The 18,690-nt window shown below is 44.8% G+C and overlaps 1 long non-coding RNA gene and 1 pseudogene across 3 annotated transcripts in view; both read left to right on the top strand.

Annotated features, from left to right (window-relative positions):
- Nucleotides 1–18,690, top strand: part of LOC307178038 — a 367,206-nt gene that overhangs the window by 62,078 nt on the left and 286,438 nt on the right. The gene's annotated exons all lie outside the window — the stretch shown is intronic.
- Nucleotides 14,497–14,840, top strand: LOC307176879 (ubiquitin-conjugating enzyme E2 D3-like; annotated as a pseudogene). Its single transcript has one exon. The product of its transcript is annotated as a ubiquitin-conjugating enzyme E2 D3-like (transcript).

The following is an 18,690-nucleotide window of genomic DNA, read 5'->3' as shown; positions in this document are numbered from 1 at the left end:
ATCCCTTTCCATCCTTTTACTTTCATCTGCTTACACTGTCATGTTTAAAGTGAGTTTCTTTTAGACAGTATACAGTTGGGTCATGTTTTTTAATCTACTCTCCCACTATCTCTCTTTTAATTGGTGTATTTTGATATTTACATTTAATGTAATTATTGATAAGGTTGGAATATGCCATTTCTTCCTTCTCTCATTTTTTTCATTTCTGTTTTCTTTTTCCTGTCTTCCTGTGGGTTACTTATTCTTTAGAATTCCATTTTGATTTATCTATAGTGTTTTTGAGTGTATCTCTTTGTATAGCCATTTAAATGGGGGTTCTAGGAATTACATTTTTACATATATATATATATATATATATATATATATATATATATATATAAAACTTATCACTGTCTGTTGGTGTTGTCAGTTTACCAGTTTGAGTGAAATATAGAAGCTTTACCTCCCTTATATACCTTTACACTTCCCCATTTATTATATAATTGTCTTAAATTTCCCTCTACATACATTTAGAACCATATCAGATAGTAGTATCATTTTTGCTTCAACCATCAAAAATAATTTAGAAACTCAAGAGGAGAAGGAAAGCCTATTGTATTTACATATATTTTTGCTTACATTTTTTCTTCTCTTCTTTTATTATTCTTTTCCTGTTTAGAGAACTTCCTTTAGCTATTCTCTTAGGGTAGTTCTTCTTGGTGACAAATTCTCTTAGTTTTCCTTCATTTGAGAATATCTTGATTTCTCCTTTATTCCTAGATAACATTTTTGCTGGATAGGATTCTGGGTTTATAACTCTTTTCTTTCAGCACTTGAAAAATATTATAAAATACTTTTACTTGGAAAAAACTCTTCTGACCTCTATGGTTTCTGATGAGAAACCACTGTCGTTCAAATTATTTTTCCCCTATAGGCAAGGTGTTTTTCTCTGACTTTTTCCAAGGTTTTTTCCCTTGTCTTTAGTTTTCAGGAGTTTAATTATATATCTAGGCACGATTTCTTTGAGTGTATCCTGTTTGGGGTTTGCTAAGCTTCTTTACTCTGTATATTTATGTCTCTTGTCAAATTTGGGAGGTTTTCAGCCATTATTTCTTTGAGTACTTCTTTAGCCCCACCCTCTTTCTCCTTTACAACTGCATTGATGTGAATATGAAAATTTTTTTATGGTCCCACAGGTCTCTGAGACACCATTAATTTTTTTTTAATCTACTTTCTCTTTGTTCAGATTGAGCAGTTCCTATTGTTCTATCTTTCAGCTCACTGTTGAGTCCATCCATTGAACTTTTATTTTGGTTATTGTTTTTTAGTTGTACAGTTTCCATTTGGTTCTCCTTTACATCTTTTCTTTGTTGACACTTTCTGTTTCTTTGCTGAGACTGACTGTGTTTTTCTTTGTTTCATGCGTGTTCTTAATTGTTCCTTGAAGCACTTTCAACATGCCTGCTTTAAAATCTTTGTCAGATTATTCTAACATCTTTCATCTCAGTGTTGGCATCTATTAATTGTCTTTTTTTCATTCTGTTTGAGATCTTTCTGGTTGTTGATATGATGAGTGATTTTCAATTGAAAATTAAATATTTTTATACTGTGTTCTGAGGCTCTAGATTTTGTTAAACCTGTTTTTATTGGCTTTTTGGCACCACTCTGTCAGGGGGAAGGGGAGGCATCACTTCAGCACTGCGAAGTGGGGGTAGAAGTCCAAGTTCCCCACTTGTCCTCTGTTGACAGCTGACCCCGAGGGAGCTGCTCCTTGTTACTGCCAGGTGGAGATGAGAGTTCCAGCTCCCCGTGTGGTCTCCACTGACTCTGCAGTTAGAGTGACCTTGTTACCACCAGTGGTGAAAGTCCTGACTCTCCACTAGGCCTCCTCTGACAACACCTGAGAGGGGAGTGAGGGGTGAGGGGCACCTTGTTACTGCTGGATGGGGTGCAAGTCTGGGCTCTCAATGTGTCCTCCACTGACAACACAGGCTGGGGGGAGCTCATTACTGGTGGTGAGGGTGAAAGTCCAGGCACCCTACATGACCTTCTCTGACACCACCTGGGGGTGTTGAGGTGCCTAATTACAGTCTTGTGTGGGGAGATGTCTAGGCTCCCACTTTAACTGCTGACATGGGTGGGAGTGGGGCTACAGATGTTTTCTATGGTGTCTGGCTGGAATAGAGTTATTATAATATAAAAAGCTTTCTGTCTGCTAGGCTGCCCTTGTCCTATTCCTTTGGCTAGAGAGAGAAGGCTTTGATTGGGGCTTGTTTTGTCTGCCTGTTGGTGTTTCTAAGCTGCTGGGTTGTTTAGCTCTAAGTCTGGGATGCATGAGGCAAAAAGAAAACCCAGGGAACTCATCACTCTGCCATTCCTTGGGTTCTGAAGTCTCTAGTCAGTCTTCCTTCTTCTTTCTAACTTTCAGAGACTTCTTATCTTTATTTCATGTATAATGTCCAAGGTTGTTAATGGAAGAAATAGGTATATTGAAGTATGTCTACTCTGTCTTCCTTGAAGAAGTATTGAATATAAGTATTTTAAATAAAACGGAATTTTAATTTGATTTTTCTTGAAATTTAATTAAATATATTTTGAAGTAATTTTACAAGGATAAAACCATTTACAATTTTAGCATTCAGTATTCTTCTAGTTACCAATAAAAATATTGATACCATGCTTCAACCATATACACAAATTTAAGGGTGGTATGATTTGTTTAATATTGCATAATGTTCCTCAGCTGCTACCTGCATCTGTTGTAAATACTGTGAACATTTGTGATTACTTCTGGAACCTTAAATTAGAATACAAAGAGATGGAAGAAAACAGACACCTGGCACTTACTAGGAAACAACCATTTGGTATGCAAGAAGTATCGCACTTATGCTGACAGGAAGGATTTGACAAGTTAATTTGTCTCTTCTCTTATACCTGAGTGCTTCTGTTGCTCAAATTCTCCCTATGGTTCAATGTCTGCAGGACAAAACCCACAAACCTTCATGGCATCCAGACACAGCTGCCTTCTGTTTTGAGGACATGGGCAAGAGATGTGAAGTATTCTCTTGGGGCCTGAAGGGTGCTAGAAGCAAGAGTGGATCTTTGGGATTGTGTGTTGCTCTGCACCAGCTCTGAGCACCAGATCCCAAGTGACAGAGGTGTTCACATGATCTTCTGTGTGTGTGTGTGTGTGTGTGTGTGTGTGTGCCGTGAGGTATGGGATCCCCTCTAATACTTAGGTCCAGGCCAGGGACCCTTTTGCCTGGAACTTAAGTGTAATATTGTCTTCCACAGGCCAAGTTCAGTTAAGGCTTTTAAACCATTTTCACATTCTAAAGGCCTTCTTTCTCATCTGTTTTCTCATAATCTAGTGTAAGACTATTAACAATGTAAATGAGGCAAAACTAAATATTTCCACATTCAATTGAGAATGAATATGAGGTAAACTCAGATCAGGAGATGGTGAGCATTCTTTCTCTATAATTTATGATATAATTTTAATGGTACTGCACAGCTCTCTCTGTGTAGAGACACTGTGTGGGCAGACAGGGATGTTTCTCTTTCTGAATGATGGGGGAAAGAGATGAAGGTTTATTTTTACGGTCAATTTCATTTTTTTCAAGCTAGAGTCAAACGCTTGATGTAATTAAAAATACATCAAGTCATCCAGAACAGTAGCAGTTGTGTGTTTGGTTAGATGGTAGGATCGTTGCCAACCCTTATCTTCAATTTTCAGATTTAGAATCTCTTTCCCATTTCACTTTAATTGGCTCTAGGCTTCCATCCATCCTTAACTTTGGGTTCATTTGTTGCGATTGTTTTATCGGAACTAAGTTGTTCTCCAGTGAATACAATAAATATATGTATCTGATTCATCTTTGTTTTTATGGTTAGTTTTTTAAGATTATAAAACCAGACTCTTCAGAATGTTATATATAGGAGTAAATGTCTGCATCTCAGAATCACTTTATCGATGTCTCTGAAAAGGCATTAGCTATTAGGCACTAGCTTATTGAATCACAGTTTTAAAAACTCTCTGTAAAAAATAAGAATTTGTATTTTCATTCTCCCTGCTCTTAAATCTTGTTGGTTTTTTACAACTCTCATAGCAGCTATTTTGGAAAACTTACTTTAAAAAAAAAAAAGATTTCTTCTTTTTCCCAGACTGCCAATTAAATAGTGACCTGGTTTAAGCACCTGAGGCTGCATTGTTGATACAGAGCTCTGTTCTCTGGCTACATGATAAGTGGTTAAAACCTTTGGGGGGAATATATTATTAAAGTTATAACCCCTCTCTTCAGAAAAATGCACATAGTTGCGTGCAGATTTAGGGATGGATGGGCATTCTGTGGTTCTGCCTAGCTTCCTAAGGGGTTCCTAGCCACCAGGTTAAGCCCCTTTATTCAGACCACTCGGTGGCAGAGGCATTTGCAGCAGTTATAACTGGTAAAGTCAAGACATTATTTACAAGAGCCGGAGTGCTGGTGCTGTTTGGGGTGGGGCAGTGGGGGGAAATAAAGTGGGGGAGAGGCATGCAAGTTCCACGGTAGGTAGGGAAGTCCATTTCTTCAGCCATGAATGGAATTGGAAGCTCAGGGCCTAAAAAAGAGCAGGCAGTAAATGCTACAAATCATGGAGTGAGCTAATAGAGTGAAATGGAAGAAATTTCCTTAGCTTCCTAATGAATTATAATGAATTCATTTTATTGGTGAAACAGAGGAAAAGCACCATTTAAAGCAAGGGTCTTGGAAACCTGGCACTTCTAAAGGAGTCAAAGGGTTTTGGTTCCATTGTACACCTAGATTGGCTTTGGATATGCAAAGCAGGGGAGGGAGCTCCAGTGCTCTGAGCCAGGAGTGGGTGGCATTCCTGGGGGAGTGAGGGAGAGAGGGAGCCGTGCTGCTGCATATTCAGGCATAGTCTGGCCCGTGAGAAATCCCTAGAGAATGTTCAAGAAATGGGACATCTAGTATCAGATGTTAGGTTGTTTGCTATGTGGTGAGAAAATGTAACCCATCCCTCATGACCTACAAACCATCAATAAAAATTCGGCTAACGTACGATGCTTGTTAAAATGATTGCTTTTAGTCAAGAGGATAGGGTTGGGAGAGGAAGGTGCAGAATTATGGAGAGCAGAAAATAAGAATTCAGTAAGGGGAGGCAATTGGAGCCAGAGGTGAGAGAAGGATATAGGTTTCCTTGCAATTTGCAGAAATCTCAAGGCAGGCAGTAGATTTTCCCCTAGGATATAAAATGGGGGTTTGAGCCAAATAGATGTATATTTTAAGGAGCATAGTAACCCTGCTGACCTCTGAGTAACATCTGTCTAAAGTGGTTACCTTTCTAGAGCGCCTTTACATTCATTCACATTGTTTGTTCCCTGATCCTGGGTGTACCCGCAGGGCTGGCAGGTGCTGGCCTTCTTTCTTAGTCTTGTGAGACTGGCAGCTGCCCAAGGAGGGAGAGACTGAGGGAAAGTGCAAGGGGGCTTTTAGTAAATCTGGGGAGGGAGGAGATTACTGCAGCTCTGAGAGTCAATGGACAATGTTGGTAGGACCAGATCATTTGAAAAGCATTTGCAAAGCTTCATTTCAAGTTTCGCAGTTCAGTCATATCTAGTTCCCAGGGTGACAGCCCTGGCCCAGGGGTATCACTCTACTCTTTTCTGGGAGAGAGGTCCCATAAGAACCTGCTGGCCTGAGCTGCCCCCTGGTCTCTCATAGGCACATGGGGCCCTGATTTTCGGGTATTGTGGTAGGGTAGGAGTCGGGTAGGGGAATGGGGCTGTGATCATCCCTTTTTTCTTTCAGTTGTTGGCTGACACTTTAGATTCCAGGAGAAATTTGATATGCTGACTTGTACTGTCTCAGGAAAAAAAAAAAAGAGTACACCCATCTCCCTTGCTTATGAGTGTGCCTTGTATTATACCTGTCTTGACTCTGCACAGGAATTCCTTCCTGAGGAAATCTTCAGTGCTCAGTGAATGGACTCTCTGCGAGGAAGAGAGGGGAGGATGCAGGAAGGAGGGAGGGAGGCAGGCTGAGGTGATTCAGAACCGTAAAAGTGGAGTCAGGGATGCAGGGCCTGGAGGTAAGGTTGACCGGCTGATTTGTTTCATGTGGTCGCGGTGACCTACATTCCCAACCCTTTGCTCCAAGAGTTTCAAATAATTGGTCTCTGGAGATGCATGATGTCCTCCTTTAGGGTGGGTGAGAACACACCTTTGGGTGGTGATATTACTGGTGTTGCATCAGGGGTGCTTACAGGGCTGGAGCAGGGTGTGGAAGTGCGGGGGAGAGGAAATGGGGCCCCGTGTTGATGACTCAGCACCGGCCCACGTACTGGGACAGCATAAAGAGCTCCCTTCAGAGGCAGTGATTCACTCAACAAGTATTTCACGGATGCAGGTAATGTGCCAGGTGTTGGCGAGGCAGAGATGAGAATGTGTGGCCCCCGCTGTAATGGAGCTCATCGCAGTTCTGTTCCAGCTGGTGGGTCCTAAGTTCTAACGGCGGCCTACAGGGCCCCACATGACAGGCCCCATCACCTCTTTACCCTGTGCTCCCAGGCTGGCCTCTTGGCTGTTTTTGGAACGCGCCAGCCACATACCCATCTTAGGTCCTTCGCACTGGCTGTTCCGTCTTCCTGAAATGTTCTCCTCCCTCACCTCTTTCGTGTTTCACTCAAATGTCGCTGTATTCTGACCACGGTATTAAAAGTGCAATGGGCCTTCTTCCCAATACTCCTGATCTCCCTTATCTTCTTCTACATTTTCTTTCTAAAGCGGTTGTCTCTCTCCACCATACCATATGACTGATGAATTTTTTATGCTTTTATTATTTATTATCTCTTTTCACCTGCTAGAATATAAGTTCCACATGGACAGGCATCACCGATGCCTCCCAATGCCACTATTGAGTGAATTAACTGAATAAATTAGATTATAGTAGGAGTTTTGGGAAGTCATCCTGCCCATCCCCCTTCCTATGCCAGGCCTTTCCAGGCCTTTACATGAGCCGAGCTCTCCCGTCCATATCTTCCATCTCGCCCTTGGCATTGTATCAGGGAAGATTTATCAGGTCCTCTAAGCAAGCTTGGTCGCATGAGGACCCTCCTTCCAGTGATGCCTGCAGGAAGAGCTATATAGCCAAGTAGAAGAGGGGAGGCACTGCTTTTCTGATCAGTGCTTTCAGGAGCTTAATTGTTGCAGCTTTGGGGTAATTGAGCAAAGGAAGTTCTTGAAAGAAGGCTTTGTCTTTTATGTCAGAGAGCCCATTCCATTCTTCCAAATATGATCTAAATCTCAGCCATCCATCCAGTTCTACTTTTCTTTTAAGAGATTTTCCAGCCATCAGCAGTCACTGCTGTTAATATCCAGCTGTCACGGTCTAAGTGCCCACCCTGCATGTCTCAGGAATCCCATCCCTTCCCCATGTATTTCTGAAAATCACCAACGAGCTCCCACACATCCCTCAAGTCATCTAGGCTCCTCCCAGCTCCATCTGACTTCAGTTTGCTCTGCTGATTACCTTGGGCTTGTAACCACGTCTATAGAGCTCCCTGTGGTCTAGTCCCCAAAACAAGAACACAGCCTGGACTTTATCTCTCCCAAACAGCTAATTCAAAGCTATAGCTATTTGGTAGAATTTTCCCAAGGACCTTACGCTACCACAAGAAAATTATAACCCAGAAAAGGGAAGCTTAGTACTCCAGATCAATCATCAGTGCTTCTAGAGTCCGTGGCCATGCTTCTTCATATCCAGAGTGTCCCTAACTGGCCACCTCTCTCCTTAGACTCCAGCCTGCTGCATTGTTTCAAGACTCACTTATCTCCTTTGCAAAAGCTTTCCCTCTTGAGAGTCTTTCTTCCCCTGAATTCAAGCCCCTAACCCAACTCTGAAGTCAGCTCAACAGTCCCACTGGCCTTTTGTCTGTTACTCCTAAAAGTCAAGTGTGTACCCAACTTGAGGTTTTGTACTGGTGTTTCCCTACCTGGCATGCTCTTCCCATCGATCTCCATGTGCCAGGCTCCTTGTCCTTCAGGCCTGAGCTCACAGGACACCTTCGTGGAGAAGCTTCCCTGACCTCTCAGTCTCAAGAGTACTCTTACTCTCCCTCCTATCCCCTTCGTATATTTTCATCGCAGTCCTTAGCACTGTCTGAAAGGATCCTGTTTATCCCTGGTCTGCGTGTGGTTACTCACCCCACCCCCACGCCTGTTTCTATGTCCCCAACATAAAATAGAATGCAAGCTCCCCGGGAGCTGGATCCTCATCTGTCTTGTCCAACATTTAAATCATATCTGCAGGATTATTTGTCCTGCCAGCTTCCAGTTTGAGGTCACTGCCTTAAACTCACACAGGCACTATCCTGGGTTTCTTGGAGGGAGGAGTGAGGGAAGCTATGCCCTTCGAGGGGAAAGAGGTGAGAGAGGAGAGAGGGAGAGATTCCTTTTCTCTGGGAAGGGAGGGGTGGGGTGGTCAGAGAGCCTCTCAAAGAGTGAGGACCCCTGCTTCTCTCCCTGACAGTGCCTCTGGGGCCTGGCAAGGTTTTGGAGGGGACGGCACTCCTAGGAGGGTGAGACCCAGGCCCCGGGAGAATGGGCTTTCAGCCCCCTAGTCCCCATCTAAGGTTGGGAGAAAGTCACAGCGAGGTTAGATTTCAAGGGGTCATGTGGAGGGTACAGTGCAGTTACCTGTGTGGGCTGGAGGGGCCTCACCAATATTTTGGGCTCAGAAGCATCCCTGGGGTCCTTTGCACAGCCCTAAGTTATGGGGAGTGAGGAATGACTGGGTTGGATTTCCCACCAGACTGGAGGGTGAAGGACTCTGAGTCAGATTTAAATTAAAGTAAATAAATCCGTATGACGTTCATTTCTCGTACAACCAAGTTTGTGGACCAACATTCCTCCCTATTATTTGACATTTTGTTTTTGCCAAAGTTGGGGAGACAGGTGGGAAGGGTTTGGTGGGAAGATGTAGCACCAAACCTCACACCAGCACAAGCCCCTCATCCTAGGGACCCTTTGGATGCTCTTGAGTGTCTTCTTGTCACCCTCTGACAGCATCCTCCCAGATGTGTGTCTTGGTTTCAGCCTCTGCACTCCCTCATAGAGTGAGGGTCCAGCTTGCTCCCAAGCTGTGTTCCCTAGGAGTTTGCAATCACAGCATTTGCCACATATGTTCCAGCAGCAGGGATGAAGTAAAGGCATCAGAGGCCTCTTATGGTCCAGATGAGGGACAATCAGTGCTAAATTTATAGCATCCCTTGTCTGTGTCCTCAACACCACCGGTTTGTGAAGGGGAATTCCCAGGCTCTGCTGACTCAGTCCTTTTTTGGAAGAGAACAAAACCCTTCCTGAACCTTTTCATGCTCTAAACACCCTTCTCCTGCCCAGTCTCTCCTCCCCCACCCCAACCTTCCCTAGAGAATGACCTACAGAGAAGGAAACCAGCTGGCTCCGGCTGGCAGACGGGATGAGACTTACTGTGCAAGAATGTTCCACAAAGTGGAGCCAGTAGCCCAAGATGGTATTGCTGTTGCCATCTAGAAAGCAGAGTTTCTCTTCTCTCTGGCCAAGTTTAAAGGGCAGGTGCACCATCCGTCTCACACGCTCTCCATCCTTCTGGCCCCGTCCACAGAAATCGTGACTGCCTGGGAATTAAGGCTGCGTAGCTTACCGTGGGTGTGGGATCGCTCTATGCTGGAATGTTGCCTTCTTCCCAAGGGAGGTGAGTGCACACAGCACAGGGTGAAAGCTCCCAACTCTCTCTCTGAGGACTGGCAAAATATACAATACATTATCTGCTTGAGCGATGGAGGGAAAGTATCCCCAGGTGGATTCTTGCTTGTGCCTTCCCCCACCTTTCACCCTTCTTACCCCACCCCCTCTACTTGGACAAGTGAAGGAGAGATGGAGGGAGGGAGGGAGGTTGGGGGGAGAAAGAGGGAGAGAGAGAGGGAGGGGGAGAGAGAGAGAGAGAAGGAGTCGAGGGGAACCCAGAGGTTGGGTTTGAAAGTGGGCTGGCCAGGAAATAGGGATGAGATCAGGAGGGCCCTCTTTATTGAGGGCACCTGTGTAACTGCTGTAGGGGGGACCTGAGGCCTGGTCACGTCAGTCATGAATTATAATATAGGGTGTACTGTATCCACCCCTGGGATTCAGCCATGTGTGGGCATCTCTGGCAAATTGGTCCAGTGATCCAGCCAGGGGACTCAGGAGCCTCCCAGAAGATCCCTTGTCCTCTGGAAGCAGGAACCAAGCACCACCATCTTGGCCTGGTAACAGAGCCTTGGGTTTCTGAGGGGAGGAGTGATGGGGTGAGCCCAGCATCTGTCATGCAAACCTGTCTGAGCCCTGGCGGCTGCCCTAGGGGAGAGGGAACTGGCTGCAAGAGGTTGCAGAGTTCTTGTAAACTCCACATGACACTGAGCAGGAACATCCTGCTTCAGGAGTCTGAGAAACTTGTAACCCCACGTGGAGGGAGGGGAAGCGTGCTCTTCCATATCTTGCCGCAGGTAACTGAGTGTCTGGTGGGACGTGGAGGATGTTATGGGAAGTGCTTTGCCGGAGCCACATGGTAGCTGGTGCGTTGGTGGAGCACATGTAAGACAGCTCCTGAAGATGCCGGGAAACAGTTGGTAGAAGTTAGTAGGGTGGGCCTCTGGTACCCTACACCAGCAGGATTACAACAGCTGCAACAATAATTCCACCTCATATTTACATACTGGAATATGCTTTACAGAAAATTTCACATACATTTTCTGATTTGCCCCTCAGATCTTCCCACAGGCAGAAGCAAGTATAATAATCCTCCTCGGTACCAAGGGGGGTTGGACTTACAACCTCAAGGCCACTCCAGGGCCGTTAGGAGATGTCTGAGGACGCCTTGTGGGCTGTTCCTTAGGTGGACACTTCAGAAGCTGTGAAGTCAAGATATGAGTATTACCTGGGGACCTCTTCTCTGCTGAGGGTTCTGAACAGGAAATAAAACAGTAAAACTGGAGAAAAAAATTTATTCTTTATTACTGGTAGAGGCTAAGTTGGAAGATGCAGCTTATAATGAGAATCAAATGGCCCTGCCAGCTGAGTACAGCGTTAGGCAGACTTGCCTGCCCTGCCACGGGTACAGCTGGACATTTTTCCAGGTAAGACTTAGAGCATGAAAAGGCAAAGGGGAACAGAAAGAAGAGGAGGAGGGTGGGTAACTCATCTAGTTTCTCCATTTAACTCACCAACTGGGTGAGTGAGGGGTGGAGACGGTCAGGAGTGTCACACTAATGGCTGTCTCTCCATGTGGAAGAAATATAAGGGCTTGGGAAAAAGTGTTCCTGTATGAATAATTGTACTGAATTGACATGCAGTATCCACTGGGGCCAGGCCCTCTGTACTGGCAGGAGCTGCTTAGTTTTCCAGCCTGTCCAGAGTTGATTGCTTTATTAGTCAAGGTTCTCTAGGGAAACAACAGAATCAATATTGTGTATGTGTATGTACATATACATGTATATATCTATATATCTGTGTGTGTGTGTGTGTGGCAGGTGCGGGGGGGAGAGATCAATGTAAGCAAATTCACTGAACAAAATTAAATTGTAAAGATTTATATCAGGGTATCAATCCTTGGACCGATTAGTACCTCATAACCATCTAGGATCTGTGAACCAATGCCTGAGCCAAGATACTTCTTAAATTTTTTTTTTTGTATTGAAAACATAAGAATGACTTGCATCTTGATTCAATAAGTAACAAACAAGTGTCTTCTGTCTGCTAGGACCTGTGTTGTGGGGGGACACCAAGGGGAATGACATGTGATGTTTGTTTTCTGGGAGCTCAAGGTTAAGCGGAGGATGGCAAAGCATATGATGAGTGCAATTAAGAAGATATAAGCAAAGTACTGTTATGGTCCAAGGCAGGATTAATTCTGACTCAAGATCTGAAGAAGGCTCTGTGGAAAAGGAGACATTGAAATTGCACCTTGAAGAATAAATAGACTCCTGACAAGCAGAGATTAAGGAAAAGGATCTTCTAGGCTGTGTTGTATTTGAGGAATGTTGATAAGTCTGGTCTTGTCGGAGTGTTCTGGCTGGGGTCAGGGAGGGCGCAGGGAATGGCTGTAGGGGTTTGCTAGGGGCTAGAGGGCAGTAAGAAAAAGATAGGAAAGATAGGTTATATCAGGAAAGGCACCGAATGCCGTGTCAAAGAGTTAAGACTTCATACAGAAGGTCAGAGGAGGCTGTTGAATACTTTCAAGGAGGAGAGGGGATTTTAGAAAAATTCTGGCAGTGCCTCTTGGATTGAACGGTGGTCTGAGGCTGGTGTGTGGGTCTTGGTGAGAACTGGAGAGGGCAGAACCCTTGCAGAGGTAGTGGGAATGAATGCCAGGGGACTCATCTGAGAAAAGTGTTGAAGGCAGGACCTGATACCAGAAGTAGTTTTGGCTGCTGTAGCAGGGAGTCAGTCACGAGCTGACCTGCTGGTCTCTGTTTTCACAGTGCGTTCTTCCTGTGTCAGAGCCTTTTCTACGTCTCCTGCTTCCCTCTGGGCTGGAGGTTCTTTGAAGGCAGAGAGTCAGGGTTTTCATCTTTGTCCCCCTCAGCCTTCAGCTCAGAGCTCTGACCATGTAAAGGTAATATATAAATGTTTGTGGCAACGAAGTGACCCCAGGAGGATAGGCTGTGGCATGCAAATCTCACAAGAGAGGTTCTGTTTGTTGCTCTGTGAGTGTGATGCCTGGTACTTGAAGCGAAACTCTCTCTGTAAAGTACACGTGTGGAGTCAGAGGACTTATATGGGAATCCCCACCTGACATCCCTCAGTGGTCTCCTCGTGGAGCCCCTGAACAGTTGAGGGAGCCCAGATCAACAACAGGAGGTGGAGGAGGGTCCTGCCACCATCCTGTCCTGGGCTGGGGAAACTCACCTTAACTCTGAGGTCAGGCTGGCCAGGATGCCTGCTGAGAGGACAGCAGGCTCTAGCTACTCACTGGCCTAGGAGTCATCACCTCTGACCATCATAGGAGCCAGAAGAGCTCCCGGAAGTCATCAGTGGTTATGATGACTTCACCCACAGGGGCACTTGCTGGCAGGGTGAGGGGTGTGGACTAAAATATTCTCTTCTTTAATATACTTTTTTTTCTTTTCTGGAAAAAGTAATGCATGTCCATTGTAGAAAATCTGAAAACAAAAACAAGTAAAAAGATAAATTACCCATTTCCTTACTAGTAAATGTAGCCAGTGCCACATTTTTATGATATAAGACAGTCTGTTCTCTCTCTCTCTATAGAGGTATCTTACCATATATAGGGTATACCATACATACCATGTATATGTCCATTCCCAAATATGTGGTGCTTTTTATCTCCTCAGTTAATCAGTAGGGCCCTCATCTGTCCTCATTTTCAGGAAGTACAGAGCTCATCCAAAGGCCCTTCCTTCTCCCACTGTCCATGAAGACTAGGGGCTCATTCAGTCCAAAGGGATCCAGAGATATGTTCAAACACTGGGAGGTGACAAGGTGGTGTCTGATCAATCCTGTGCTGCTTGTTTTTCTTGCTGTCACATGGCTCCACTGTTGGAAGCTGTTTGTAATACTGTGATGTCTTCACAGATCTAGACTCTCATCACTACCATTCCATTGAGGAACCCCATGCTTGGGCTCTGAAGTTATGGCTCTCTAAGCCACAGGCCCTGGAACTGCACTGCGAGGCTTTGTGCCTCAACCACTGCTCTCCCAGAACTGGCCCAGCCCCACGAACCTCAGGCTCCTGTGATCAGCTGGTGTCCCCATCATGGCATCCCTTTGCCTTTCCTGCCTTTGGAATCTCCTTCTGCCAATGAAACATGGTCAGGGCCACCATTTTTCCCCCTAATTTTAAATCTTGAGGGAAAACAGGGGACCAGGTTAATTCCTTCTTAGAAGATCCTGGGTTCCTCATGCAAACTGGTCCTCCTCTGCCCAGAAACTAGTTCTACCTATTAAGGAATATTAGTCAGGCTTCAGAAAATTTAATTACGTCATTCTCCAAAGAACATGCCACAAAACTCAGATCTCCCTCCTCCAAGATGGCGGATAGGACAAACTCAATGGATCGTTGTGTGACTGACTGGAAAGTTGTCTGATCTGTCCACCTAGGCAGGAACCAACAGGCAGCGCTGGCACATGATTATATGGAGCTTTCCTCTGGGACCAAATAAAATCCGCTCATCTCCCCATCCTAGAGCTGTCCTGGTGATCTGGGCATCTCTGCAGTCGGGGGCAGGCTTGGAATGCCAAACACTGCCTCCCGAGCCACTGATGGAGTACCCAGCTCAGCATTTTTCATCATCAGTTTAAAAAGTGAAAATGCTTCCACATCTCAGAGCTGAGGAACTGGATCTGAATAATAATTATGTGTGCGTAATTGAGGCACTCCACCTTCAAAACATCCCCTGTCTTATCACTTCTTACCACTCCAGTTCAGGCCACTCTCACTGCTCTTCTAGACAATTGCAGTCTAGACAATGTTCTGCAGATCCAGTTGGGGATGACATGTTTCATTGGCAAGCCAGAATTATGGGACCTAGTGACAGCCCATATCAAGGCGGTGTATTCTTTTTGACAATTCATTTTCCTACAGACTACCCCTTCAAACCACCTAAGGTTGCATTTACAACAAGAATTTATCATCCAAATATTAACTGTTTCTAAAGTTCTTTTATCCATTTGTTCACTGCCATGTGATCCAAACCCAGATGAGCCCCTAGTGCCAGAGATTGCACAGATCGATAAAACAGACAGAGATAAGTACAACAGAATATCTCGGGAATGGACTCAGAAGTATGCCATGTGATGCTACCTTAAAATCAGAATACCCTGCATTATAGCTGGAATCAACTTCAAATTACTGTTAAAAAAAAAGCCCAATTTCTCTGCTTCCACTTGATCCCCTCTAGAGTCTATTTTTCACACAGCGGGCCAGAGTGTGCTGCTCAAAGCCCTCCAATGCCTTCCCACAACACACTAGAAGAGCATCCACTCTCCCCACTGTGGTGTGAAGGCTCCACCACGTGACCCCCATGCATCTCCCCAGTCTCCCCACTTCCCCGCCTCCACTCCAGCCACACAGGCCTCTTGCTCTCCAAGAGTAGCCCCAGCCTATTTCTTCCTCAGGGCCTTTACGTGTGCTTTCGCCTCCTCCTGGAATATTCTTCCTCCATTTCTCCACTCAGTTCCCTCCCTGGATTCATTCAAGTCTTTACTCAAAAGTCAGTTTTTCAGAGGGGACTTTAAAACTAGACACTGTTCCCTGCCATACCCCACCTCCCTCCATCATGCTCGAGCCCTAGATCTCACATTGTTTTCTTCATAATTCTTACTATGAACCCGTAATTTTTATATTTTATTGATTCGTTTCCTTATTTCTTGCTTGGTTTCCTAGCTGAAGTTCCTTGAGAGCAGGCAGAGCCATGCCTGCCCTTTTTGTGGCGGAATCCATTGGGCCTAGAATGGCGCCTGCTACACAGAAGCTGCTTTGTGAACATGTTTTACATGAATGAACATAGGAGGCCATTTCTCAGGTTTATGGAGATGGAACACAAGTGGTGAAATTGCTTGTCTGCATAGAGGACCCTAAGCATAAGTGCACACACACACACACACACACACACACACACATATACACACATACACTGTAGCAATGAAATGGGTAGACAGAAATATAAGTAGATTTCTTTCCTGAGATTTAAAACTATGGTTTGGGTCAGTTCTCAGCCAGAATCTGCTCTACCTTAGGGCGTTTCTTCTGGTCCTACAGGGCTACGTCATTCTTTGCCAACTGCGCAGGCAGATTCTTCAGGAGAAATGAGTCTGTGAGAAAGCAGTCTGGTTTCTGAGTGACCTATCTTCCTTAGTGGAGCCTCCTGAAGGCCTCTAACATTTTGGATTTAAAAACAGGAACGATAAGAAATTTGGGTAGGTTTTTTGGCCAGATAATTTTGTCCAATGTGACATTGGCTGGGGTCATTCGCTTGTCTGTAGTCAGCTGCTGCCTAACATGGGCTGGAAAGTCTTAGAAGGCGTCACTCACATGCCTGGCTTCTTGATGCTTCTCTGTGAGGCTTTTTTCTCTCTCCATGTGGCTGATTGGGCTTCCTCACAGCATGGTCTCAAGCTAGCTGGACTTCCAAGAGGGAGCAGCAGTTTACCACTGAGTTCTAATTGTAACTCTGTTACTTATTAGCTTTATGACCCTGGGCAAATTATTTCAGTTCTCTCAGCTTAAACTTCCTCATCTGTGAAATGGAGATAATAATACATGTCTCAGAATGTCATTGTGAGGTTTTAAGTGATATATGTATAACAGGAAAATAGAATCCCAGAACCTCAGGACCCAGGCCTTTGCGTGGACAGGGAGAGAATAACTTTTCTATTCCCTTCCTTTCTACTTATGATAGCTACTTATGGGACAGTGATCTCAGACCACACATGTGACCTGGGGCTTGTGCCAGAAAATTTGCTGTTTCAAAGCTCTGATGATTCTTTGTGTTGTTTGGGGTAGAGCCCAGAGTAGAAACTCACATAGAGAGCCCTCTGTAGTTGTTGAAGGTAATGCACAGGGGGGATGAGGCAGTGCACCAAGGGGACCTGGAAATTCCCTGAGTAATAAAGTAAGAGGAAATGTCTGTTTCCTGGCCCTGGAAAGCAGAGGAAAGAGAGGATGGTGGAAAGCTCACAATGGCAGGTTGAGATCCCGGGTACATGGAGGATTAGCAAGAGATGCTGCCTGGCCTGATGTGTGATATTCCACTTCAGTCTGCCTCTGGTCTGCGGTTGCCTCCATTATCACAGACTTTCAGGGAAAGCTTTCTGTTCGTGCTGTGTGGAGGCCTAAGGAGCAGGGGCCATATCCACTCAACACCGGAAAAGGAGAGAGGACAGCATCTCAGAAGGGAGATGGTGAAAGGGGGTAAGAAATGCGCTGACAGCAGGAGTTTGAAGAACATTTGCATCCACCTGGGAAATTCTGGAAAAGATAACTGACTTCTCTAACTTAGGATGGTTAGGTAGGGGCTCAGACTATTACCCTGGGGGCAGCTGAGCCAGGAAGCTGGTAGAGTTGGGGATATTCTGGTTATGTACCTAAAGGACTTGACCCACAGATGACTTAGCTTAGTTGGTGACTTCTCTTACTCAGAGCTCTGGTAACTTGCTAAGGGAAATAAAGCTTGGCCTGGTAACTGCCATTTGACTCTGGTCTGAGTCTAAGTCTTCACTTTTACACTATTCCGCATTTCCTTCAAGTACTTTATATTTGTGCCTAAGCTTTTTGTTGTTGTTTTTTTTTTAGAATATTAGAGCTAAATTAAAGGTGCGGTGGCAGCTTCTAGCCAAGTTAAATGGTGACTCACTCTAGGTCACCGGAGGCAAGGCAGGGCATTCTTAGGGTTGGCTGAGGATTCCCCAAGTGCACTTTCTCTCGAGGTCAAGTCTCCAGTGATTAGCAGGCTCTGAAGTCCTTCTCTGTTCCAGCTATTTTAAAATCTTGTTTATATGCTAATCATACTCCATCCTTAGCTGGCCTTCTATCATCTGTCAAGTGAATAGTCACCATAATGGGAAAAGGACCCAGAAATTTAAATGAAAAAAGACAGAGTGTGAGTGACCAGAAGCCAGCTTAGCAGAAACATAAATTCCTGTTCAGAGCCACCTTGTTTCATATCTAAGCTCACACCTTTATTTTTTATTTACTCTGGCATAAGAAGGTTTCCTTGCATTAACAATGGTACTGTTAACGTTTTATAGGCTGTAGAAGTCATGGTCACATTGAAATCCTTCCTCATTACATGGAGGACTCTCAGATTTATTGAAACATCTACTGAGTTTAAGTCAGACTGTTTTCCACCCCTACCAAGGACCTGAGAATTCTTTGATGGTGTTGGTGACATTTAGCCCCCTATCAGCTGTTAACATACACTCTTTCTTCCCCAAGGAGTTTTCAGAAAACTCTTCCACCTCCTTTTCTTAACTGAGACCTGGATCTCCTCAAAGTCTCAACTTCCTCTGCAGTCCTCACTCGTAGAGGCTGCTCATCCTTCCATGCAGCAACCTCCCAGGAAAATGATTGCTCTTCTCCTGACTCTCACCTCATTTCAAGGTTAATCCCTTCACCTGTGCTCTTGATCCTGGTGCTTCCTGCCTTTTCTGGAACTTTGTCACATCATTCATCCCCCTCTATCCTGTATCTTCTAGTTCTCCCCCTCTAAGTCTATCAGCTTGCTCAAGTTGCCTCTGATGTCAGAAGCTTCCCTTGAATCCACATCTTCTAGCTCTCAACAACCTCTTCCTTTCTCATGCAAACTCTTTAGAGTGGGCTGTACTTTCTGTCTCTACTTCTTCACTTCCCATTTCTTTTTAAGTCTCTTAACTTGGCTTCTGGTGCCATCATTCCATTAAAATGATCAAGTTAAAATTACCAATGATCTCTTAACTACCATATCCAATGGGATGTTTAAGACCTTATGTTTTGCTGTACTTCTGTTGCATTTCATGCAGGTTATTGAATCTCTTTCCTATTTTGGCTTTCATGTAGTCTCACTCTTCTGGTTTTTCTTTATGACCCTTCCTCTAGATTTCCTGTGGATGGACACTACTCTCTCTTCTCACCCCTTACATTTTGGTGTTCCTTAAAGCTTACATTGTTAGTTCAGCTCTCTTCTCATTTTACATATTCTCTC

Source organism: Stenella coeruleoalba (assembly GCF_951394435.1).
Source record: "Stenella coeruleoalba genome assembly, chromosome: 1".
In the NCBI taxonomy this organism is placed as follows: domain Eukaryota; kingdom Metazoa; phylum Chordata; class Mammalia; order Artiodactyla; family Delphinidae; genus Stenella; species Stenella coeruleoalba.
The sequence above is the reverse complement of the archived record's forward strand: the minus strand, read 5'-3'. Positions and strand labels throughout refer to the sequence as shown.